Source organism: Lontra canadensis, unplaced genomic scaffold (assembly GCF_010015895.1).
Source record: "Lontra canadensis isolate GAN:19392208 unplaced genomic scaffold, GSC_riverotter_1.0 scaffold1, whole genome shotgun sequence".
Taxonomy (NCBI): Eukaryota; Metazoa; Chordata; class Mammalia; order Carnivora; family Mustelidae; genus Lontra; species Lontra canadensis.
This window is the reverse complement of record NW_022630995.1, coordinates 29,482,103-29,508,790: the sequence shown is the minus strand read 5'-3', so window position 1 is coordinate 29,508,790 and position 26,688 is coordinate 29,482,103.

Here is a 26,688-nt window from a genome sequence, read left to right as displayed (position 1 = left end):
TTATACTCCATATTGTTTAACAATTTGCCAAATGTGCAACTCTGCTATTAAAAACATATTGATTCAACTGTTAACTACTTTGCTGGGTAGAGGGAAAAGAAAAACAGCAGGTTAATTTTTTTAAAAAAAGCTAAAACTAATAAGGGCAATAACATACCAATCTAAATTAAATTTGAGAGATTATGCATGACTCATTTTCAGCAGTCAGTGTATGATGGAGTAGGTTTATCATTAAAATGACTACAGTTTTCCATGTTCACCCTCTAGTAATGTGACCATGCAGCACTCATGAAGAGTTGAACCTGGTTTGACCCTATAACCATACACCTTGTCCAATAGAGTGAGATAGAAGTGATGATGTGCCAATCTGAGCCTACATTTCAGATGCTTGAACACTTCCATTCATTTTCTAGGAAGCTTGGCAACAGCATATAAAGAAGCCCAGAAGTCAGGGCAAAGGGTAAGAGATCACAGGAAAGAAGGCTAAGGAACTTCAGAATAGGCAGCAACCTCAAGAAGCCAACCTATCTAGTTAATTCATGGCTAATCAATAAATGCTTTGGAGTGAAAACTCTGACTTTTAGTGGGCAGCTTGCCACTCGAAGTAAAAGCCGACCTCTTCCAGTCTCCATTTCATTTAGGGGTAATTACTTGACCAAGTTCCAGTCAATAAAACATATAAAAGAGATATTTATTTAAAATACACAACATAAAAAGACATAAAAAGGAAAATTTTAAGAAAAAAATTTCTTGTGAAATCTAGTTTAGAGTTTAAGCCTTTCATTCCTCAGTTGCTCTGTTTCCTAGAATCTGATTTTGATATCTGGAATTCCAGATACCATCTGGGACCATGAAATACCCCTGAGGATGGAAACCATGTGCTCAGGAAAGAAAATAGAAGCTTAGATTCTGTCCAGTTCATCATTATCACATCGACATGTCTTCTCATAAAAGAGAAGTAAATATATATTTTAATTAAGCCATTGTTAAAATATCTTTTTCTTTTTCAAATAATTCCAATCTTAATTGTTAACAAATATTATTATCTAAAATATATAGGGAATACTTGCAAATCAATAATTAAAAAGCAAACAATGCAATGGAAAAATTAACAAAGACATTTAAAACCAATGCATGGAAAATACAAATCAAGTGGCTAAAACCTACAGAAAAGATGTTTCACCTTACTTTATTTTCTAAATAAGATTATCCAACAAAGGAACCAGAATTTCCTGCAGAGGTTGATTTTGGGCTTGGGCAGAGAACATACAACATGATTCTAGAGCAACTTGTGGCATCAGAAAGTAAAGAAGTAATTAAAAAAAAAAAAAAGATGGGGACATTTTTCAAAATAAAAACTAAAACACAGACACTGATCTGAAAGAGCTCCCAGTGGCCAAATCTGTAACAATTTACACAGCAAAAATAATAATAACATTAGATTAGACCTCATGCAACAAAATAAATATGGAGTCTGCTTAAGAGTCTCTCCTTCTCCCTCTGCCCTTCCTCCCACCCTCAGCTCATACACACACTCCCTCTCAATAAAAAAATAAATAAATAAAATAAAATAAAAATTTCTGTGTATGGTTTATATATAAATGTTTGTTTTTTGCTTCTGAATGTCCACTTAGTACTAGGTCTTGAGAGGATAAAACATTGTTGTAAGAAATTAAGAGCTAAACAAATTGAAAAAGTCTCATGTTCATAAATAGGAAGCTAGATAAAAACCTAAAATATTATGAAGATGACTATCCTCCCCAAATTTATCTGCATATTCAGTGAAATTTCCCACAAACTCACAGCTGTGTTATTTATAGAAATTAATAGGCTAATCCTAAATTGCATATAGAAATGCAAAGGATTCAGAATAGCCAAAAAAAAAAAAAAGGAAGAACAAAATTGATGATTCACTCTTATATCTTCAAAACATATTATAAAGTTATAGTAATCAAGATAGTGTAGTACTGACATGAGAACAGACATAAAGACCAATATACAGTTGACCCTTGCACAATGGGCTGGGCAAGAGGTTAGGGGAACCAACCCCTGTGCAGTCAAAAATCTGCATATAAATTTTTTTCATTTAAAAATTTTATTTATTTTTTAATTTTTTTAATTTTAATTTAATTTTATTTTTTATAAACATATATTTTTATCCCCAGGGGTACAAGTCTGTGAATCGCCAGGTTTACACACTTCACAGCACTCACCATAGCACATACCCTCCCCAATGTCCATAACCCCACCCCCCCAACCCCCCCTCCCCCCATCAACCCTCAGTTTGCTTTGTGAGATTAAGAGACACTTATGGTTTGTCTCACTCCCAATCCAATCTTGTTTCATTTACTCTTCTCCTACCCCCTTAACCCCCCATGTTCCATCTCCTCTCCCTCATATCAGGGAGATCATATAATAGTTGTCTTTCTCCGATTGACTTATTTCATTAAGCATGATACCCTCTAGTGCCATCCAAAACGTCGAAAATGGCAAGATTTCATTTCTTTTGATGGATGCATAGTATTCCATTGTGTATATATACCTTATCTTCTTTATCCATTCGTCTGTTGGTGGACATCTAGGTTCTTTCCATAGCTTGGCTATTGTACACATTGCTGCTATAAACATTCGGATGCACGTGCCTCTTCAAATCACTATGTTTGTATCTTTAGGATAAATACCCAGTAATGCAATAGCTAGGTCATAGGGTAGTTCTATTTTCAACATTTTGAGGAACCTCCATGCTGTTTTCCAGAGTGGTTGCACCAGCTTGCATTCCCACCAACAGTGTAGGAGGGTTCCCCTTTCTCCGCATCCTCGCCAGCATCTGGCATTTCCTGACTTGTTAATTTTAGCCATTCTGACTGGTGTGAGGTGGTATCTCATTGTGGTGTTGATTTGTATTTCCCTGATGCCGAGTGATGGTGAGCACTTTTTCATGTGTCTGTTGGCCATCTGGATGTCTTCTTTGCAGAAATGTCTGTTCATGTCTTCTGCCCATTTCTTGATTGGATTATTTGTTCTTTGGGTGTTGAGTTTGCTAAGTTCTTTATAGATTCTGGACACTAGCCCTTTATCTGATATGTCGTTTGCAAATATCTTCTCCCATTCTGTCAGTTGTCTTTTGGTTTTGTTAACTGTTTCCTTTGCTGTGCAAAAGCTTTTGATCTTGATAAAATCCCAACAGTTCATTTTTGCCCTTGCTTCCCTTGCCTTTGGCGATGTTCCTAGGAAGATGTTGCTGCGGCTGAGGTCGAAGAGGTTGCTGCCTGTGTTCTCCTCAAGGATTTTGAGGGATTCCTTTCTCACATTGAGGTCCTTCATCCATTTTGAGTCTGTTTTCGTGTGTGGTGTAAGGAAATGATCCAATTTCATTTTTCTGAATGTGGCCGTCCAATTTTCCCAACAGCATTTATTGAAGAGGCTGTCTTTTTTCCATTGGACCTTCTTTCCTGCATTGTCGAAGATTAGTTGACCATAGAGTTGAGGGTCTATTTCTGGGCTCTCTATTCTGTTCCATTGATCTATGTGTCTGTTTTTGTGCCAGTACCATGCTGTCTTGATGATGACAGCTTTATAATAGAGCTTGAAGTCCGGGATTGTGATGCCACCAACTTTGGCTTTCTTTTTCAATATTCCTTTGGCTATTCGAGGTCTTTCTGGTTCCATATAAATTTTAGGATTATTTGTTCCATTTCTTTGAAAAAAAAATGGATGGTACTTTGATAGGAATTGCATTAAATGTGTAGATTGCTTTAGGTAGCATAGACATTTTCACAATATTTATTCTTCCAATCCAGGAGCATGGAACATGTTTCCATTTCTTTGTGTCTTCCTCAATTTCTTTCATGAGTACTATATAGTTTTCTCGGTATAGATTCTTAGCCTCTTTGGTTAGGTTTATTCCTAGGTATCTTATAGTTTTGGGTGCAATTGTAAATGGGATGGACTCCTTAATTTCTCTTTCTTCTGTCTTGTTGTTGGTGTAGAGAAATGCGACTGATTTCTGTGCATTGATTTTATATCCTGACACTTTGCTGAATTCCTGTACAAGTTCAAGTAGTTTTGAAGTGGAGTCTTTGGGTTTTCTAGGTTAAGTATCATATCGTCTGCAAAGAGTGATAGTTTGACTTCTTCTTTGCCGATTTGGATGCCTTTAATTTCCTTTTGTTGTCTGATTGCTGAGGCTAGGACTTCTAGTACTATGTTGAATAGCAGTGGTGATAATGGATCACCCTGCCGTGTTCCTGACCTTAGTGGAAAAGCTTTCAGTTTTTCTCCATTGAGAATGATATTTGCGGTGGGTTTTTCATAGATGGCTTTGATAATATTGAGGTATGTGCCCCCTATCCCTACCCTTTGAAGAGTTTTGATCAAGAAGGGATGCTGTACTTTGTCAAATGCTTTTTCAGCATCTATTGAGAGTATCATATGGTTCTTGTTCTTTCTTTTATTAATGTGTTGTATCACATTGATTGATTGGCGGATGTTGAACCAACCTTGCTGCCCTGGAATAAATCCCACTTGGTCATGGTGAAGAATCCTTTTCATGTACTGTTGAATCCTATTGGCTAGTATTTTGGTGAGAATTTTTGCATCTGTGTTCATCAAGGATATTGGTCTGTAGTTCTCTTTTTTGATGGGATCCTTGTCTGGTTTTGGGATCCAGGTGATGCTGGCCTCATAGAATGAGTTTGGAAGTTTTCCTTCCATTTCTATTTTTTGGAACAGTCTCAGGAGAATAGGAATTAGTTCTTCTTTAAATGTTTGGTAGAATTCCCCTGGGAAGCCATCTAGCCCTGGGCTTTTCTTTGTTTGGAGATTTTTGATGACTGTTTCAATCTCCTTACTGGTTATGGGTCTGTTTAGGCTTTCTATTTCTTCCTGGTTCAGTTGTGGTAGTTTATATGTCTCCAGGAATGCATCCATTTCTTCCAGATTGTCAAATTTGTTGGCGTAGAGTTGCTCATAGTATGTTCTTATAATTGTCTGTATTTCTTTGGTGTTAATTGTGATCTCTCCTCTTTCATTCATGATTTTATTTATTTGGGTCCTTTCTCTTTTCTTCTTGATAAGTCTGGCCAGGGGTTTATCAATCTTATTAATTCTTTCAAAGAACCAGCTCCTAGTCTCGTTGATTTGTTCTATTGTTTTTTGGTTTCTATTTCATTGATTTCTGCTCTGATCTTTATGATTTCTCTTCTCCTGCTGGGTTTAGGTTTTCTTTCTTGTTCTTTCTCCAGCTCCTTTAGGTGTAGGGTTAGGTTGTGTACTTGAGACCTTTCTTGTTTCTTGAGAAAGGCTTGTACCACTATATATTTTCCTCTCAGGACTGCTTTTGTTGTGTCCCACAGATTTTGAACCATTGTGTTTTCATTATCATTTGTTTCTATGACTTTTTTCAATTCTTCTTTAATTTCCTGGTTGACCCATTCATTCCTTAGAAGGATGCTGTTTAGTCTCCATGTATTTGGGTTCTTTTCAAATTTCACCCTGTGATTGAGTTCTGCTTCAGAGCATTGTGGTCGGAAAATATGCAAGGGATGATCCCAATCTCTTGATACCGGTTGAGACCTGATTTAGGACCGAGGATGTGATCTATTCTGGAGAATGTTCCATGTGCACTAGAGAAGAATGTGTATTCTGTTGCTTTGGGATGAAATGTTCTGAATATATCTGTGATGTCCATCTGGTCCAGTGTGTCATTTAAGGCCTTTATTTCCTTGTTGATCTTTTGCTTGGATGATCTGTCCATTGCAGTGAGGGGAGTGTTAAAGTTCCCTACTATTATTGTATGATTGTTGATGTGTTTCTTTGATTTTGTTATTAATTGGTTTATATAGTTGGCCGCTCCCACATTAGGGGCATAGATATTTAAAATTGTTAGATCTTCTTGTTGGACAGATCCTTTGAATATGATGTAGTGTCCTTCCTCACCTCTTATTATAGTCTTTGGCTTAAAATCTAATTGATCTGATATAAGGATTGCCACTCCTGCTTTCTTCTGATGTCCGTTAGCATGGTAAATTCTTTTCCACCCCCTCACTTTAAATCTGGAGGTGTCTTCGGGTTTAAAATGAGTTTCTTATAGGCAACATATAGATGGGTTTTGTTTTTTTATCCATTCTGATACCCTGTGTCTTTTGATTGGGGCATTTAGCCCATTAACATTCAGAGTGACTATTGAGAGATATGAATTTAGTGCCATTGTATTGCCTCCAAGGTGACTGTTATTGTATATTGTCTCTGTTCCTTTCTGATCTACTACTTTTAACATCTCCCTTTGCTTAGAGGACCCCTTTCAATATTTCCTGTAGAGCTGGTTTGGTGTTTGCAAATTCTTTCAGTTTTTGTTTGTCCTGGAAGCTTTTAATCTCTCCTTCTATTTTCAATGATAGCCTAGCTGGTTATAGTATTCTTGGCTGAATGTTTTTCTTGTTTAGTGCTCTGAAGATATCATGCCAGCTCTTTCTGGCCTGCCAGGTCTCTGTGGATAAGTCTGCTGCCAATCTAATATTTTTACCATTGTATGTTACAGACTTCTTTTCCCGGGATGCTTTCAGGATTTTCTCTTTGTCACTAAGACTTGTAAATTTTACTATTAGGTGACAGGGTGTGGACCTATTCTTATTGATTTTGAGGGGGGTTCTCTGAACCTCCTGGATTTTGATGCTTGTTCCCTTTGCCATATTGGGGATGTTCTCTCCAATAATTCTCTCCAATATACCTTCTGCTCCCCTCTCTCCTTCTTCTTCTTCTGGAATCCCAATCATTCTAATGTTGTTTCATCTTATGGTGTCACTTATCTCTCGAATTTTCCCCTCATGGTCCAGTAGCTGTTTGTCCCTCTTTTGCTCAGCTTCTTTATGCTCTGTCATTTGGTCTTCTATATCGCTAATTCTTTCTTCTGCCTCATTTATCCTAGCAGTGAGAGCCTCCATTTTTTATTGCACCTCAATAGCTTTTTTGATTTCAACTTGGTTAGATTTTAGTTCTTTTATTTCTCCAGGAAGGGCTTTTATATCTCCTGAGAGGGTTTCTCTAATATCTTCCATGCCTTTTTCGAGCCCGGCTAAAACCTTGAGAATAGTCCTTCTGAACTCTAGATCTGACATATTACCAATGTCTGTATTGATTAGGTCTCCAGCCTTTGGTACTGCCTCTTGTTTTTATTTTTTTTTTTTAAGATTTTATTTATTTGAAACAGAGAGAGAGATCACAAGTATGCAGAGAGGCAGGCATAGAGTTAGAGAGGAGAAAGCAGGCTCCCCGCTGAGCAGAGAGCCCGATGCAGGCCTCAATCCCAGGACCCTGAGATCATGACCTGAGCCGAATGCAGAGGCTTAACCCACTGAGCCACTCAGGCGCCCTCTTGTTCTTTTTTTTGTGGTGAATTTTTCTGCCTTTTCATTTTGTCCAGGTAAGAGTATATGAAGGAGCAAGTAAAATACTAAAAGGGTGGCAACAGCCCCAGGAAAATATGCTTTAGCCAAATCAGAAGAGATCCCAAATCATGAGGAGGGTGAAAGGGTATAAAAAGAGGTTCAGAAAGAAATAGAAAAAAAAAAAAAAGAAACAATTATAAAAAAGAAAACGATTAAAGAAAAAAAATTATATATATATATATATATATATATATATGATAAGCTAGTTAAAAAAAAGTAAAAAAAGAAAAGGGTAAAAATTAAAAAAAATTTGGCAGAAGAAGAGAAAAAAAATTGAAAAAGAAAAAAAGTTAAATTAACTGCAAGGCTAAAGAATCATAGGGAGAAAGCCATGAGTTCTGTGCTTTGCTTTCTCCTCGTCTGGAATACCGCTGCTCTCCTTGGTATTGAAACTGCACTCCTTGGTAGGTGAACTTGGTCCTGGCTGGATTTCTTGTTAATCTTCTGGGGGAGGGGCCTGTTGTAGTGATTCTCAAGTGTCTTTGCCCAAGGCAGAATTGCACCGCCCTTACCAGGGGCCGGGCTGAGTAATTTGCTCGGGTTTGCTTTCGGGAGCTTTTGTTCCCTGAGCACTTTCCGTAGAGTTCTGGAGGACGGGATTAAGATGGCAGCCTCCTATTCTCTGGCCCGGAGGAGCCGAGAGCCCGGGGCCCCACTCCTCAGTGCGCCCTCAGAGAACAGTGCCCAATTACTCCTATCACCCTTGCCTCCGGCGGCACTCCGAGTTGACCGAGCCTGGGACCAGTTCAAGGTAACCCCAAGCTTAGAGCTCACTCCTCGGCTCTGTCTCTGTAGCCGGCTTCCCCGTTCTAATACCTGTAAGCTCTGCGACACTCAGACACCCCCGATCCTTCTGTGACCCTGCGGGACCTGAGACCACGCTGACACCGCGTGTGCTTCACCCCGGTTAAGCCTCTGGAGCGATGTCCCTCAACGGAACAGACTTTTAAAAGTCCTGATTTTGTGCTCCATTGTTCTGCCACTTGCCGGGAGCCGGCCCCTCCCCCTGCGGTCTATCTTCCCATCACTTTGGATTCACTTCTCCGCCAGTCCTACCTTTCAGAAAGTGGTTGATTTTCTGTTTCTAGAATTGCTGTTCTTCTTCTTTTCGATCTCCTGTTGGATTTGTAGGTGTTTGCAATCTTTAGGTAAGCTATCTAGCTGATCTCCTGCTACCTGAAGTAGTCTCAGCCTGCTACTTCTCTGCCATCTTGACTCCTCCTCCCTGCATATAACTTTTGACTCTTCCAACACTTAATCCCTAATAGCCTGCTGTTGATCAGAAGCCTTAACAATAATACAGTCACTTAACGTGTATTTTGTATGTTACATGTATTATAGATTATATTTTTGAAATAAAGAAACTCAATGTTATTAAGAAAATCATGGGGCACTTGAGTGGTTCAGTCAGTTAGGCATCTGGCTCTTGATCTCTACTCAGGTCTTGATCTCAGGGTGGGGAGTTCAAACCCCATGTTGGGCTCCATGCTGAGCATGGAGTCTATGTGAAAAAAAAAATCATAAGGAGGAAAAGCTCCTTAACTTTAGTTTTTCTTTTTCATTTAAAATTTGACATCCAGGCTGAATAATTTTCTTGTTATTTTCTAAACAGTTTAATAATGCTTTGTTTTAGGAAAGAAAATACCAAGGCCAATATTCTCATGACCTTCATTAAAATTCACTATTACACTATCATATTTTAAGAGTATTATAAGGGGACATGTGGGTGTGTCAGTCAGTTGAGTATCCACCTCTCCGTTGCAGCTCCTGTCATGATCTCATGGGTGGAAGTATCAAGCCCCACTTTGGGCTCCACATTCAGTGGGGAATCTGTTTGAGATTCTCTCCCCCTGCCTCTATCCTGAGCTAGTGCTCACCCCCTCTCTCAATCTCTCTCAAGTAAATAAATAAACATCTAAGGAGTACTGTAAGAGAAAAAAGTTGAAATGAAGTTTATAAATATAGTTAATCAAGATCTAAAATTGGGCGCCTGGGTGGCTCAGTGGGTTAAGCTGCTGCCTTCGGCTCGGGTCATGATCTCAGGGTCTTGGGATCGAGTCCCACATCGGGCTCTCTGCTCAGCAGGGAGCCTGCTTCCCTCTCTCTCTCTCTCTCTCTGCCTGCCTCTCTACTTGTGATCTCTCTCTGTCAAATAAATAAATAAAATCTTAAAAAAAGATCTAAAATTAATATCATTTGCAAGTAATACTTTTTTTTGCTTAAAATTACATATTGCATTGAGATGTTTAGAAAATGATAAATATAAAAGGTGTGCTTTGATTAATACCAATAATAAAGGGTGAGAAATATAATACTACATTATGACGTGGATGGAACTAGAGGGTATTATGCTTAGTGAAATAAGTCAATCAGAGAAAGACAATTATCATATGAGCTCCCTGATATAAGGAAGTTGAGAGGCAATGTGGGGGGTTTGGGAGATAGGAAAAGAATAAATGAAACAAGATGGGATAGGGAGGGAGACAAACTATAAGAGACTCTTAATCTCATAAAACAAACTGAGGGTTGCCAGGGGAAGGGAGAGGGTGGTGGGGTTATGGACATTGGGAAAGGTATGTGCTATGAAGTATGTAGACCTGGCGATTCACAGACCTGTACCCCTGGGGCTAATAATACATTATATGTTAATAAAAAATAAAAATAAATAAAAAAACAATTAATTACTTAAGCAATAAGTAAATTACAAATGTGAACATGAATATAACTAAGGTAATATCTTACTGGAATACTGAAGAGAAAATTTTAAAAATTAAGAATATGTATCATTCTGGTAATAAACTTAGCATTCAGCTAATGCAAATTTTCTGCAAAATAATCAATAAATGTATTATAGTTAAAGTAAAAATTCTAAACTTACCTTTTTAAGAGCCTCAAATGCAGTGTATTCTATAAAAAAAAAAAAACAAAACACAAGAATGCAACCAGGATGACACATACTGAACAAATACAACATCAAATAAACACATTCTATGAGTAGTAGCAAATAGACAATAAAGTGTGTCAGTACTTAATGAGTTTCTCTCACATTATTTTTTTCCCTTTCTTCCATGACTGTTTTATATAATCAGTTACATTGAAGGTTTGTCCATCAGAAGGCACTTAAGTAACTAAATGTGTTGCTCTCTAAAGTTTTGAAAATCACGTGCATTCCCTATGTTGAAAGTGGTAATGATTTAATGACAAGAAGGTAGGTATAAAGGAAACACAAATGAACTAAATAAACAAGAAATACTGCAGAATACCAATTTCACACTTTTGTTGGCATGGGAATCTGAGTCATTTAGATCATGTCATCACTTCCAACTGCAAACTCTAATTCGTGTCTTCTTTATCACTAAGCTATATAAAGATCATTCATGCCTTACACTAAATTATAATATTATCTTGATATAGATAGAAGACAGATAGATGGTAGAGACAGAGAAAGAAAGAAAAAAAGAAAGAAAGAAAGAAAGAAAGAAAGAAAGAAAGAAAGAATTTCATTCTGATAAATACCACTGAACTCTAATGTATCTAGAATTCTAAAGGAGTTTTGCAATTATGATAATTGAAGTCTAGCTAATGCACTAACACTGAAGATTAAGGGTCCTTCCTAAAGAATATGTTACACTACCTGATCTCTAATTTTAATAGTATACTTATACTCAAATTATTTAAATTAGACTCTTTTAACTAAATTAAATCTAAGTCATTTTATTTAATACAGTACAAATCAATAGTTATCAAGTATTTGAGTTTTAGCCAACAAAAATTACATTTAACATAACATAAAGTAAGACCCCAATAGCTTTTGCACTTTGTCCTCAGATATGTTTATATATCAGAATATATCTGACAATATAGTCATATCAGCATATACTGACCATAACAGAATAAAAAAGAGCAAACTTCTAGAAAACTCCCTACTTTAGCCATCAGAGTAAGATTATTCACACCAAGAAGCAATACAGATGTAGAGGTTTATAAAACCTCATCAGTATAAAGGCTATTACCTTGGGAAACTTTTAGAGATTAAAATTTGACATAAAAATTGAATGAAACAAGAGCATAAAATAGTCATAAAACATAATTTCCTAGATTTCATTTGACTTTGGATCAGTAATTGAATTTATCGGGAATTCCAAAATTTGAAAGAAAGGGATAGAATGAAATAAATATATTTTGCATGTTATTCGATGCCTGTGAAAACTCTTAAAATTGAATTTTAACTTTGAACCTAATTGTAGGCAAACATGAAGATTTTTAAATAAATGTGCTGATCATGTAATAGCTTCCATTGCCCTCATGGGACTAATAAGGACCAGTATGTCTCTTGCCATGCATTATCCCCAAATATTTTGTTGAGTTACTTGCAATTTTTTAATGGAAGAAGAAATATTTCATTTTTACCTTTTCTTTCCTGGAAAAAGGATGAAACTTCTTATCTATCACTTCTTCTTGCAGTGTCCTTCTTAGAGCTGAGCATCAAAACTATAAAGCTATAACATTCTCTACTTAGTCATGTTCCTTTTTTCTCTGTATTATGTATGGCAACTCTGCTTCCTGAATCACAGGGTCTATGCTTCATGTTTTTCTCTTTGATTTCTGTCTAGATCTAGGTTTCCCTAACACACTTCTGCAGGTTCTAACTTGTAATCTTTCTTCCTAGTGAGAGAAATGAAGCCAATCATTTCTTGATCTGCCAAAGCATCTATTCTTTCAAGCAAAGCTAACCATTTTCACCACCTGGAGTAGGATAAATCCATTCCTAAGCCATTCTTCTATATGTTCAACATCACACACAGATTCAGCTTCTGCTGTGGGTTAATATAATTTCTATTTGATTTATCATGCCTTTTGTAGTTTTCTTAAGACCCTAACCTCACAAATTTCCTTTCTATTACAGGCTATGAATTATTCTCTGGCTTAAAAAAAAAAATAGTATTCTTCAGTTATTTTCACAATCTTGCTATGTCAAAAACATCCAGAATTTATGAAACCAATTATTATAGTCAGGGCATCAAAAGGAACTTTCACAGTTGCTTTATTAATTTGTATTTAGTTAAAAACAAAAGCATCTTTCAGTATTACTTGCGGTTTGACTTATGCCTTGCTTGTTACCGTTTACTAGATCGCTCTTGTTCCAGTCATCCTGTCTGACCCAGTGGCAATTAAAACACTGTTCTCTCTTTGTTCTCTTGATTTCATATCTTAAAGCAGGGGTCAAAACCTTTTTCCACAAAGGGTCAGATAATAAATATTTTAGACTTGGATAATGTGATCTCTGCCACAATTACTCAACTCTGCTGTTGTAGCATGCACGTAGCCACAGACATAATTAAACGAATGAGTGTGGCCATAATCCAAGAAAACTAAAAGAAGCAGAGTGCCTGATCTGGGCTATGTACTATAGCTTCCTGTTTTAAAACACTGAAATATAATCTGGCATCCAAGATTTCAATCCTTCTGTGTTATTTTAGGGATGTATTCAGCTGTAAGCAAAGAACTAGTCACACCATCTCTCAAAAGAGAGGTCTTTATACCTCTTGAAAGGCCTAAATTTGCTAAAAGTTTTTCCTCACACAGGATAAAGTCCAGAAGAAACTGATCAGTAGTACTAAACTGGCTCAAAATTTCATTGTGTATGCAAATTTCTAGTTCCACATGTCTGTTTCCTATACAGGAAGAAGGTGGAAAGGCAAAAGGCAGAAGAAAATAATCTTGTCTAGCTGGAGCCACCTACTTTTTAAGTGTTTCCTCCTCCTCCTCCTCTTCCCTTCCTCCTTCCTCAAAAAGAAATGACTTTTTAAAAATATTTTATTTATTTAAAAAAGAGAGAGAGAGAGTCATCCGCGCAGAATGGGGGGAGGGGCAGAGGGAGAAGGACAAACTAGTACCCCACAGGGCAGGGAGCTTGATGTCTGGCTCATTCCAGGACCCTGAGATTATGACCTGAGCCAAAGGCAGACGCTTAATCCACTGAACCACCCAGGCACCCCTAAGTGCTTTTCTATTAACAATTTGTTTACATCTCATAAGCAAGACCTGAAATCACACAGCAGCTTAATTACAAAAAAAAAAAAAAAAAAAGGAAAGAAAGAAAGAAGAAAAGAAAAATGTAACTTACTTCTTTTTATTAAATTAACTAATAATTTGAACCTTTATTTCTTATACTAAAATGAGGAAAATGGTATTAGATAAGCATCTAGAAGTGGGCACCACTCTTTTCCCGAAGAAAGTAACTCTTCTCTGAGTAGAACAGCATTCCATCTTTTGTATTTCTTTCACATTTCCATTATTTCTAATGAGAATGATCTTCAAAATACTTTTTCTTAAACTAGCCTCAGTTCCACAGAATCCCCTGGGTATATCTCGTATTTAGAGAGAGCATTTTGCAGTATCAGCTTCTTACTTTACTTCTTATCTTTTGAATTTATAATAGTTTTTAATGTTTTTTATTCCTTCACTCAGTAACAAAGATGAAAGATTCCTCTCATTTGTGAGAGATCTTCTTTGGTCTTCATCTATTTACTGATAAAATAATCTTTATTTTTACTGTCTACTTTCTGGGTCACCGAAATCTGCCAACAGATGCAGAGTCTATGTAAAGAGTGGTTAGGAGCCTATTAATGTCATATACTGGGCAAAGAGAGTATATCAGAGTTTTCCTTCTTTTCCTGGAATAGAGATCAAACCTGATGAAGAGAAACAGGATTTGAGACAGCCAATATGAATCTGTCCCCTCATATAAGTACTATTTACCTGAAAGCCCTTAAACTTTTAAATTTTGGTTTGTAACCCTGGTAGACACTATCTGGGGAAGACTTAATTTTATCCTACACTATTGGGTAAGAAATTGAATAAGATTGAGGAGGGGACTAGCTAGTAGTGAAATATTTTTTATTTGCTAAACTTAAAATTCCCATACACAGAAACACTACGTTTTGAGAGGAACTTCCCCTAGAATTTAAACAACTTTTATTCTTGAAAACTAAGTACCAGCTCAACATCTATTGCTGTAGGTGGTACTATCATCTCGAAATACTAGAATTTTTGCTTTAAAGATAAGACTTTGGGTTTGTGCCTATTTTCTTTTCCAATAACTGAAAATAGGTCATATAACTGCTATGAATAGAGAGATGGATTCAGAGCACTTTTGGCAGGCCAATATCAGCAAGAAACCATCATTTTTCTCTTTTGGGAAATTACCCAAAGTCATCATTTAAAATAAGAAATAGTTATGAAAAGATTGTGTTAATGAAACTGGGTGATAGATAAAACCCAAATGGTAAAATAATTGGAATGGCTGCCACTGTTTTCAAAAACAATGGTTATCAACCAGGAAAGAGCAAGGGGTTACAAAGAGAGTACTACACACCTACAGATCTCAGAAAAAGTCATTAAAGTATATCCTAGGAAGCAAACCTCACACTTTCAAATTGAAAAAAAAAAAAAAAAAAAGCCTAAATTATTTTTTTGAAACACCAGGGTGATCATCAAAATCTTCCATAAATCCAGCTAGGTTTTTGAGAATCAGAATAAATAATAATAAATGAGTAATTTGACATAAAACCCACATTGGTAGTTTGGTTCTGGTATAAACATACACATTGGAATAACAGAATAGAGAGTCCAGATACAATTGGACATAGAAAGTCTCTTTTCAAATCAGTGAGATTTATTATGGTTCCTAAAAGAAATTTTGTTAGATTAACAAAGTTGCTTTTTCAGGGAAAAGAGTAAATGTGCATTCTCACCTTATACTAAACACCAGGATAGATTCTGGTGGATTAAATTTCATTGTAAAATTTAACACCATAACGATATTTAAAGAAGCCATAGGATATTTGGGGAAGTAAAGCAGACAGAAACCATGACACAAAGTATGACACAAAAGTTAGAAATCACAGAAGATAAGGCTGATTAACTTGACTAAGTAACAAAATAATAAAATATTGCCCAACCCATCATATGCAAATTAAAATACAAACAATAAATTGGGAAAATATTGCAAGTTGTATCATTAATAAAAATACCTTTAATATATAAAATGCTCCTACAAATTAATAATACAAATAACCAAAAGAGAATTGATAAAGGACAGTTCAGATAAAAGGGAGTTAAATGGCTTTCAAATAACTAAAAAGAAGCTCCACCTCAATTCTGATAGGAAAAATGCAATTTAAACTATGTTAAGATAAAGCCTTTTACCAAATTTCCAAAAACTAAAAAAAAAAAAAAAAAAGTAATACTATTTTCAAAGGTGTGGAGAAACAAATGTATCTATTAATAATTAGTAAACTCGGATTATAACTAATTCCTTTGTGCCTTTCAAACTGTGAACCAAGTGAACTTATCATTTCTTCAAAAACATGTAAACATAATATTTTTAAAACATTTAGAAAAAAGTTTCAGATGCACAACAAGAAGTTTTCTGAGCTATTTAAGATTGACTAGCCATGTGTTGGCCTCTGCTGCCAATCTGTTTACTCAGACAGGGAGGAGACCTCTGAGCTTCTGTCCATTTTGTGATGAGACCATGGTGAGGGGTTGTGACAATGTGCAGTGAAGACCCTAGTCCTTTTAATGGATGAGGTAGGAAACAGCATGAGTGTTCTTCGAAGTTTTAGGCACTAAAAACACTCAGTTTATTCAGAAGGTCCAGGTTTTTATTCAATCTCCACACACAAGACGGCTGAAAGTCTGATTTTTATGAGCACTGAATTTTAATACACCGTTACTCAACAGACAAATAGGGATGGATGTCATTTTCTTACAACAAAGATTCACTTTGAGTCCAAGAGCAAGTAAAGTGATAAGGTTAGAGGAAAAAAAATGTTGCTTTCAGTATTCATCAAAATAGGGAGAGGGGACCAGAAAACCTCTTTCTCTATAGACAAATCTAACAACTGGATATAGATACAGAAATAGAAATGCTTTTCATCAGGGTGCCTGGGTGGCTCAGTCGTTAAGCATCTTTGGCTCAGGTCATGATCCCAGGGTCCTGGGATCCAGCCCCACATTGAGCTCCACATCGGGCTCCCTCCTTGGCGAGAAGCCTGCTTCTCCCTCTCCCGCTCCTCCTGCTTGTGTTCCCTCGCTGAATGTGTCTCTCTCTGTAAAATAAATAAAATCTTAAAAAAAAAAAAAAAAAAGAAAAGAAAAGAAAAGAAAAAGAAATGTTCTTCATCTCCCTTACCCCAATAATATTTAATTTTGCTGAGGAGATGATTGAGGAAAGTCTGAGTATTTTTCTTGTAGCTAACATAAGGTTTTCTGCTAGACACCTATTGGATTCTTTTTTTATTCTTTTTTTTTAAGATTTTATTTTTTTATTTGACAGAGAGAGACCAAGCAGGCATAGAGAGAGAGAGAGGAGGAAGCAGGCTCCCCGCCAACCAGAGAGCCCGTTTGTGGGACTTGATCCCAGGACCTTGAGATCATGACCGAAAGCAGAGGCTTAACCCACTGAGCCACCCAGGCGCCCCTCTTTTTTTATTCTTAAAATTCAAATGCTATTCTAGGGAATTTGTTATAGTCAATCTTGGCTGAACTCTTGGAAGTAGAATGGGCTCTTTTATCTTCAAACTTGTGTCTTTAGCCAGCCCAATAAGCATTATTCTATTATGTTCTATTTTCTCTCTGTGGGACTCTTTCTCAGGTAAACCATGTCATCACCAGCTTGGAATTCTGTTGTCCTTTTTCTTCCAATCCTTCTACTACTTTCTACCTCTGTACAATTTTCCTCCTTTCAGGGAATTTTCTTGAATATTCCTCTAAGTATCTGTCATGGATGAGGTTTCTTATACTTCCGACTCTCTCTGCTGAAGTGTTAATCTATGAATAATACTCTTAAACTCATTTAGCTATTTCCATCGCAGAGTCTGAAGTAATCATGCCCTAGGATTGTTACCTGCCCTTTACTTGTTTATATGCATGTTATAGGCTAAAGACAGAAATCCCAGAGAATTCTGACCTCTTCTAATTGTTTACCTAATTAATTGCTTACTTAATTTACCTAATTGCCTATTATTATGTCATTAGTTTTCCTTGTTCTTGGCTTCCAGTTTGCTCTGTGATTTTCACCCAGCCTCTGACTCCCAGTCCATCACTTCATTACTGACCTCTAACAATAAGTGTGCCAATTTAATTTCTGAACTAAACCTCTCTGTCACTCCTAATACTGACTGGTGTCCCCATGATCCTGACTTCTTTCCTAGTTATTAACATTTAAGAATTCCTATTGTCCCACTAAAACAGACACTTACATTAGTTTTCCATTAGTGCATAACAAATTACCACAAATTTAGCAGCCTAAAAGAGCATGTGTGTACTATCTTGGTTCTAGGGGTCAATGTCTAGACATGGACAAATTGTATCTTCTGTTCAGGGTCTCACAGGCTGAAATAAAGTGGGAGGCTGAGGCTGCGAAATCATCTGGGATTAAGAGTCCTCATTCAAACTCATATGGTTGTGGGCAGAATTAATTTTCTTGTAACTATAGAACTCATATCGTCTTGCCGCTTCCAGACCAGCGGGAGGAACCCAGTCCCTGTTTAGAAGTGCTGCCTGATTAGGTGGATTCATCCTGGATAATCTCCCTTTTGATTAACTGAAAGTCAACATAACACCAGGGATCTTAATTTCTTCAAAATTTCTTTACACTTGCCATATCACATAATCATGGGATTGATAACCCTTTATATTCACAGATCCAATCCATGTGCAAAGTGTGCTTATTATACTTACTTACATCTTATTGCAATCTCAGTAAAAATCCCAGGAGGTCTTTATTGAATTTGAAATGTTGTTTTGTTTTGTTTTGTTTTGTTTTGAAGTAAGGAAATGTAAAGTATCTACAATAACCAAAATATCTTAAACAATGTGGTATTCTCATAAACTGGTTTATTGACAAATAAATTATTGAAACAGAAATAGAATCACACATATGTAGTCAATTAATTTGGACAAAATTGTCATAGCAATGAATAGAAAAGGAAAAGTATTTTCAACAAATCGCATAGGACAAACTGAAAAAATAAATTTTGAAGACTACCTCACCTCATACATAAAAATGCTAGTTTATGATGGCGCATAGATCTAAATTTGAAAAGTTCAAATGTAAGACTTCTATAAGAAAATTTAAGCAAATATGTTCATTGCTTTGTAGTAAATACAAGAAACAGAAATAAAGTAAAACAGAAATAAAATAAAAGGAACAGAAATAAATAAAAGGGAAAAGAACTATATTTCATAAAATTAAAAACTTACGCTTATCAAAACACACTGTTAAAGATATGAAAATTCAAGGCACAGACTGGGAGGAATCATTTAAATACAAGTATCTGACCAAGGAATTGCATTTATATATTTCTGTAGAATATACAAAAAACTCTTAAGTAAATAAGACAACTCAATAAATTATAGAGAAGGTGGCCACTTTACAAAAAAAGGTATGCCTAAAAGCTAAGTTGATAAAAAAGTGATCAACTTTATTAATCATCACAGTATTATAAATTAAAAGGTGTAAAGAGATGTAATTTCAAAGCCATTAGATCAGCAACAATTGAAAGTAATAGCAACAACAAAAGTTGGCAAAAATGATGAGCAGCTGGTGGGAGTAAAAAGTTGCAAAATCTCCTTTGGAAATTATTCTGACAATCGATTTATTATTAATTTATTTTATACCCTATTGTCCAGTGATTCTAGTACTAGATATTTACACAAGAGAAGTTGAAATACATGTTTATAAAAATAAGTGTAAGGGCATCAAGGTGGCTCAGTCTGACTCTTGGTTTCAGCTCAGGTCATGATCTCACGGGTTGTGGAATAGAGCCCTGCATTGGGCTCCCCACTCAGCAGGGAGTCTGCTTGAAGATTCTCTCCTGTCTCTCTCTCTTCTCTTGCATGCACGTGTGTGTGCACTTTCTCAAATAAATAAATCTTTAAAAATAAGTGTATAAGTACATTTATGTTATCTTTCTTTGTAATAGCTACATATCATTTGGGTTGGCAACAGCCCAAATGAAAATCAACAGGTAAATAAATAATAGATTATGGTATATTCATAGAATATAACACTACTCAGAAATTAAAAGGAATATAATACATAATGATATATACAACAATATAGATTAATCTAAAAACATTATGTTGAGGAAAAAAGAAGCCAGATACACACACACACACAAATCAGTTATATGATTTCATTAACCTTGAGTTTAAGAATAAGCAAAACTAATATATGGCAATAGAAAATGACAGTGCTTATCCCTGGGAGCAAGAATGCACTGGAAGTGGGCACAAGGGGCTTTTTGAGGTGATGACTATGTTCTCTAGCCTCTCGAAGTATTAATTATACTTAGAAACACAATTATATATATTTGCCAAACTCAGGTGTTAAATACCTGTGCTCTTCATCATATCTATTTATACCTCAGTGAGACAGAGAGAGAGAAATATATTTAGAAACAGAGAAAGAGACAGAGAGAGGCAAGAGAAAAATAATGACTTTTCTGCTTCTTACCATTGCTATGTAAGTATGTAATATCTCATCTTTTAAACCTGAAATTATACTGATACAAGTTAAAAGATATGATGGAATACATATGCATATATATATACTATTTATAACATATACATATATTTTAATATATTATGTATAATATGTAAATAAACAAATGTGGTGCTTCCATAAATATGTCTGTTCAATGCTATCAGAAACATAAAATGAGCCATATAAAAAATAAAAATGTACAAGGTTTCAGTTTTCTTTTACAGACTAGAATTCAGTATGATTTAAGATTTAAGAGCCATCTCTGCCTCTATTTAAAAAATGTAACTACTGAACAAACATCATAATTTTGATGTCTGTGACTGGTTATAAAGAATATGTGGATAGCTGTGTCATCTAAATTAATACCTCTGAACCATCTTTCTGATGTAGGATATTTGGAGAACTAGAAGCTCAAAGTGGAACGTTATAAAAACTCTCCAAAATGAATGCTTTATATAGATACAGAGCATACTGGAATTGCCTCCTGATACCTTTGACATGATTTGTAAAGCTCGGGTATTATGAAGAAGGCACCATCTGTTTTCTCTTTTTGGTTTCTAAGCATATTTGAAAAAAAATATTTGGAGACAAAATATACTCTCAGGAAGGAAGGAAGGAAGGAAAAGTACAATGCCTCTAGACAAAGTGTAAGAGAAAATCTTTCAAAGTAGTGCAAAGAACAAAGGATTTGAGATAAGGATATTGAGGTTTGGTACTCTTCCCCTTGGGTGGGGAGAAAATGGTGAGATAGCCAAAAGGTCTTGAACTAATGATAACTCTTAATTTTAAATAGAATTTCAAAATACTTTGATTCAAAATATTGTGACTTTTAGATATAAACAAAAATGATTAAATGAGTTAAGTCCAAGAGGAAGCATATGATTCTATGAGGCAAACTGGCTCATCATTGTTCTAAAATGCTTAAAGTGTATATTGTGTTTTGTATGAATATTGTCATCTCTTAGGATTTTACTTGTGATAATTTTAGGATATAAGTATGGAGCAGAATATAAGAAGAATATGTTAATGTCTATAGTTATGGACAAATATTTAAGGAGTTATTTTTACCCATCACAATTCCATGCCTATCCTGACTTCCAGGAATGTTTTCTCCTTTGAGATTTTGCATTGGATAGTCACACTTAACCACCAATAAAATTACAACCCCAACCAGACCGATTACCCTCCGTATCTTGATTTACTCCCTTTTTTTTCTTTAACCTTGTTACCTTCTAACATTCCACATAATTTACAGTTTTCTGTTTATCACTTATTATGTATTTCCTATATAAAATTCAGTTTTTACAAGGGCAGAGAATTTTGTCTGTTTTGTTCCTTGAGAAACCTCAAACATTTTGAACAGTACCTTCTCATATTGCTCATCAATAAATACTTGCTAAATATTGAATAAATGAATAAGTCTATTGACAAGCAGATGTATTACTAAAATATATTTCTATATTTTTGCATATATAAATAAATGACAATATATCTAGAGGAAAGGTAATAATGATGAGATTATATTAACATAAACATTAAGTAGTAAGAGATTGTGTGCAAAATTAGGATACTGCAGATGACATGTTGCACATTCTGGATTGCACATTTGTATGTACATGCAATAGCGTATCATTAAGAAACATGGGTGCTCACTATATGGTGGGTCACCTTGGTACAGATAAAGTAAGCACTCAGGACTGAAGATGTAGGGTCAAGATTCAGACCTCTCAGCTCTGGTATTGATGACTAGTCCCATGACTTAAACATATCCTTTACTAATTTGGGCTTCCTAGCATTTCTCAGAGTGTCCAGCATCAGACACGTTCTTTAAATGAATGATTGAATCCATGAATGTTTCTTCTAAACATGAAGACAGCAAGCATATGTGATCCCAATGCTCTTTCCAGCCTTGAAAATCATATTTTCTCCAAAAACTTGTTTTGTTATTATTATGAAAATGTTAACTTAACAATATTGAAGGCTATTACATTGGAGAAATTGTATGATCACAATTCCCGCAGGGGTCCAGTTCCGAGTTTTGTTCAAACTCTGCTCATTTAGAAAGACAGGGCCTTCTAATGAAGACAGTAGAGCTGTGGAACCAGATAGACCTACCTTAAAAGCTCACCATTATCACTGACTAACCCTATGACCACCCTGAGTATCACTTTACTCATTTGTAAATGAGCTAATTAAGATCTGCTTCAAAGGGTCATTGTGAAAATTAAATGAGGTAATGTATGTGAAGAACTCAGCCCACAGCTTGGCATGCAGTAGGTTGCTGTATATATGTTAGACTTTCTTTTCCTGTTTTCCATACCCCTGGTTCTTTCTCCCCAGTTTTATTGAGATATAATTGACACACAGTACCGTTTAAGGTGTATAGCCTAATAGTTTTACTTAACATGTATTGCGAAAAGACTACCGCAATATGTTCAGTTCATATCTGTTATCTCATGTGTATTTTTTTAAAAAAGAAAAGGTTGTTTTTTTTTCCCTTGTAACGAGAACGTTAGGATCTAATCTCTTAACAGCTTTTAAATATACCATGTTGCAGTGCTAATAGTCATTATATGTTACATTCCCACTACTTATATATCTTGTAACTAGAAATTTGTGCATTTTGACCACCTTCCTCCAATTCATCCTAATTCACCTTTGTAAAATTATGTTTCTTTGAACAATTGATTTTTAATGATTCTCATTGAAAATGAGTTATCTTTATTGAAAACCTGAAACATGTCTTTAACTTACTGAAAGCACATTTATGATAATTAATTATGATAAAGCAAGGCCTAATCAGTTCTAATAATTCTATCCTGCACTATTTGAAACACTCAATCATTATACTTCTCTCAGATGCTTTTTTTCATAATTACCGTATTTGTTTCAACTTACACATTCAGAAAAAAAAACAACAACAACAACATGTCAGCTCATGTATTGATTCAATCCAATTTATTTCTGAAGTACAACAAATTGGAAGTTAACAATAGCCACTTTTTTTTTTTTAAGTGCTAACAGTACAGTACCTGCCTCACAGACAATGACTTGTTGATTTTGTCATTATATTTGGGCTGAAGAAACTCACTGCCAAGATATTTTGAACCACTGGAAATCTACTTGCACATTCACTCACAGTCTTCTGAATTCCAGCCTATTTGGCTCTTTTTGTATCTGTGTGTACATGCCTCATGTGTGGAAGGATTATTCGTTTTGTATCTTTGCTTCAAATTTGACAACCAATTTGTCTTCAGTATTCTAAGTACACTTAAAATCACCATTGTAGGGGCACCTGGGTGACTCAGTGAGTTAAAGCCTCTGCCTTCAGCTCAGGTCGTGATCTCAGGGTCCTGGGATCAAGCCCCACATCAGGCTCTCTGCTCAGCAGGGAGCCTGCTTCCCCCTCTCTCTCTGCCTGCCTCTGCCTACTTGTGATCTCTCTCTCTCTCTCTCGTCAAATAAATAAGTAAAATTTTAAAAGTTATAAAATTAAAAATATAAAATCACCATTCTACAATTTCTGAGTACACTAAAATGGCTGTGAAAAGAAGAAGAGGACCTAACATGTATTCTTATATAAGGATATAGCAAGGCCAGATAACCAGATGATTTTAAATTAGTAATTTTTTTTTTTTTTTAAGAGAGAGGAAAGGGAGGGGTGGGAGCAAAGGAGGGGAGGAAGAGAATCTCGAGCAGTTTCCAAGCCCAGTGCAGAGCCAGATGTAGTTCTCAGTCTCACAACCCTGAAATCATGACCTGAACTGAAATCAAGAGTCAGGTGCTTAACTAATTGAGCTACCCAGGGGTCCCTTAAATTAGTAATCTTATGCTTTTTTATTCCCTTTAACACTGACAAGAATGAGCATATGGGTAAGGATGCATAATTTATGAAGCACTTGCCTACACATTGCCTTATGTGATTGCCACCTCACTCCTGAAGTAGACAGCATCATTATTCCATTTTCCACGTAAAGAAAACAGACTCTCAGAGAAATTAAGTGACAACTTGGATTATGTATCTTATAAACGAACAAGTTAGAACTAGAGTTCTTGTCTTCAATTCTATATATTATCACATTTAACTCATTCAATATTCTCTCTACTCTGTCCATCTCAGGAGAGTTGAAATAGACTACATTAACTACATTAACTGTATCAATAGTCTTCTTCCATTAAAAAAAAGTTGTCAATCAAAGCTATTGAATTTTTATACATTAAAACAAGAAAAATGTAAAAATCATAATATGGTCCCACATGAGGAATATAACCATGTCATAGAAAATTTCATTAAACTAATAAAGCAAAATTTAGAATCTTATAAGATGGATTTTGGAGTGGAAATCTCCAGTTGCAAAGATTAAATTGCACAATCTTTTGACATAATCTTTCTCCTGTCCATTGTCCTCTTAATAGCTGCTTATTTTAAATATTACTCACTTCAAAATGCCAGTCCTCAGGAATAGGACGGCCTCTATACACTTAATTAAAAGGACAAATAGGGCAGAGGTAGAGTTTGAGCTCTGCAGGAAGACATACGTGGGTTCCTGACTCTATAATTTACTAGCAGAATGATCTTAGGCAATTTACATGAACCTTATAGGCCTCATTTTCATCTTCCAAAAAAATGCAATAAGAAGTTAATATTTAAGGTTTCTGTTAAAAACAAAAGAAAACTTCTACTTAGTTTAAGTAGACAGGTTTTAAGGGCTTACAAAATCCCATGGATGGACAAAGAAGCCAACTCTAGGTTGAATTTTCAGGAAAAAATCAGACTTCAGAATCTCACTACTTCTCCCACTATTCAAAAAACTGAGAGTGATGGTAAGCCATGGAGTGAGGAAGCTGTTGAACACACAAAAATGTGATTATGTGCCTCATCAAAACAGATGCTTGTCCCACTTAACTTATTTCTACATTCTAGTCAAGTGCAAGTCTATTAGATTGGCAAACTTAACAAAATCCAGAAAGCTCATTCCAAGGGGGCTCCAAAAAGGTAAGGTTTTATCTTCCCAAAGAAAACACAAATTAGAATATATGTTAAGCCAGACAATCTATTGTGTCTACCACAATAGTAATATATACTTAGGAATTCTTTTTCCCTGATTATATGAGAGAGTGTACATGACATTCTCTACTGTTATTTACATACAAGACACTCCAATCATTACTAGCTACGTGATTCTTATTTATGCTTTGCCATGGTAAATGCCAATCTGATATGTCCAGAGACAAGTGCCTTCTAACCTGTCACCTGGTACATATTCACTGAGTAGATTCCAAGACCTCATATCTGACCTACAAAATCAGAATCTCCAGAAGGACATCTGGAAATCTATATTCCAGGAATCTTATCAGAGAAATTTGCAAAATGTTTCTCTAAATTTTGAAGTCTAGAAGAGTAGAAGAGTGTTGTGTTTTCCACTGAAGCAGAAGTTTCAGTTCCCTGCTTTGAAGCAAAACTACTACTGCAAATAGAGAAAGAGCATGAAAATTCTATGCCTTTGACAAAAATAGTTTCACCATGAACCTTGAAGCATAAACAGTAGAAAGAATTTCATGGAGCCACCATAGAATGGCAAGCTGGAGAACAGGGCATCTTCCTGTTTGACTATTTTCTAAGCCTTGGGCCTGGAGGCAGATATAGGCAGTTTGTGTAACACTGAAGCCTGTGCTTCCAAAATTAATTAATGAATAAAGATGAAAGTTGATTTTTAACTCTAACTCTTTTAAACCTTTGCTTCTAGGTATAGAAACAAAGACAATCACATGACAAATAATGAAGATTTTATTTATTTATTTGACAGAAAGAAGAGAGAGGGGGAGAGAGCATGAGCCAGGGGGAGAGGCAGAGGGAGAAGGAAAAGCAGACTACTTGCTGAGCAGGGAGCCTGATGTGGGGCTCAATCCAGGAAGCCCATGTTCATTACGTGAGCTGAGAGCAGCCACTTAACAACTGAGCCCCCCAAACGTCCCTCTGATGACAAATTCTATATTAGTTGGACCCTTATGTTTGCATATACTCTTGGAAACTCTCAAATTGGCATAAACAATAAAGAGATTAAAGGCCTAATTGGAGATAAGAGTAAAGTGCCCTTCAGGGTTTGTGGCCGGAAGCTCTGTGGTAATACTTGTAGTATCAAATACCTACTCTCTTACTCTTTTTTTTTTTTTTCTCTGACAGCCGAAACATCAGCTTTGTCCTCAAATGGGCTGATCTTGTGGGTGGGCAATAACTACCCACTATGATTAAAGCTATATATTTCCTCATCTGTGTCCAGAAAAGGAAAAAAAAAGTTTTTTTTTAAATTCCAGTTAGTTAACATATAGTGTAATATTAATTTCAGGTGTAGAATTTAGTGATTCATCATTTACATACAGTATCCAGTGTTTATCACAAGTGCCCTCTTTAATAAGCATCACCCATTTAATATCCATCTCATTTCTACCTCCCCTCCAGCAAACCTGTTTGTTAACAAGAGTTAAGAGTCTATTTATTTTATGTTTTACCTTTTTTTTTTTGTCCCTATGTTCATCTGTTTGTTTCCTAAGTTCTGCATATGAGTGAAACCATGTGGTATTTGGCTTTCTCTGACTGACTTATTTTGCTTAATGTGACACTATCTAGCTCTGACCATGTTGTTGCAAATGGCAAGATTTCATTCTTTTTGATGGCTGAGTAATATT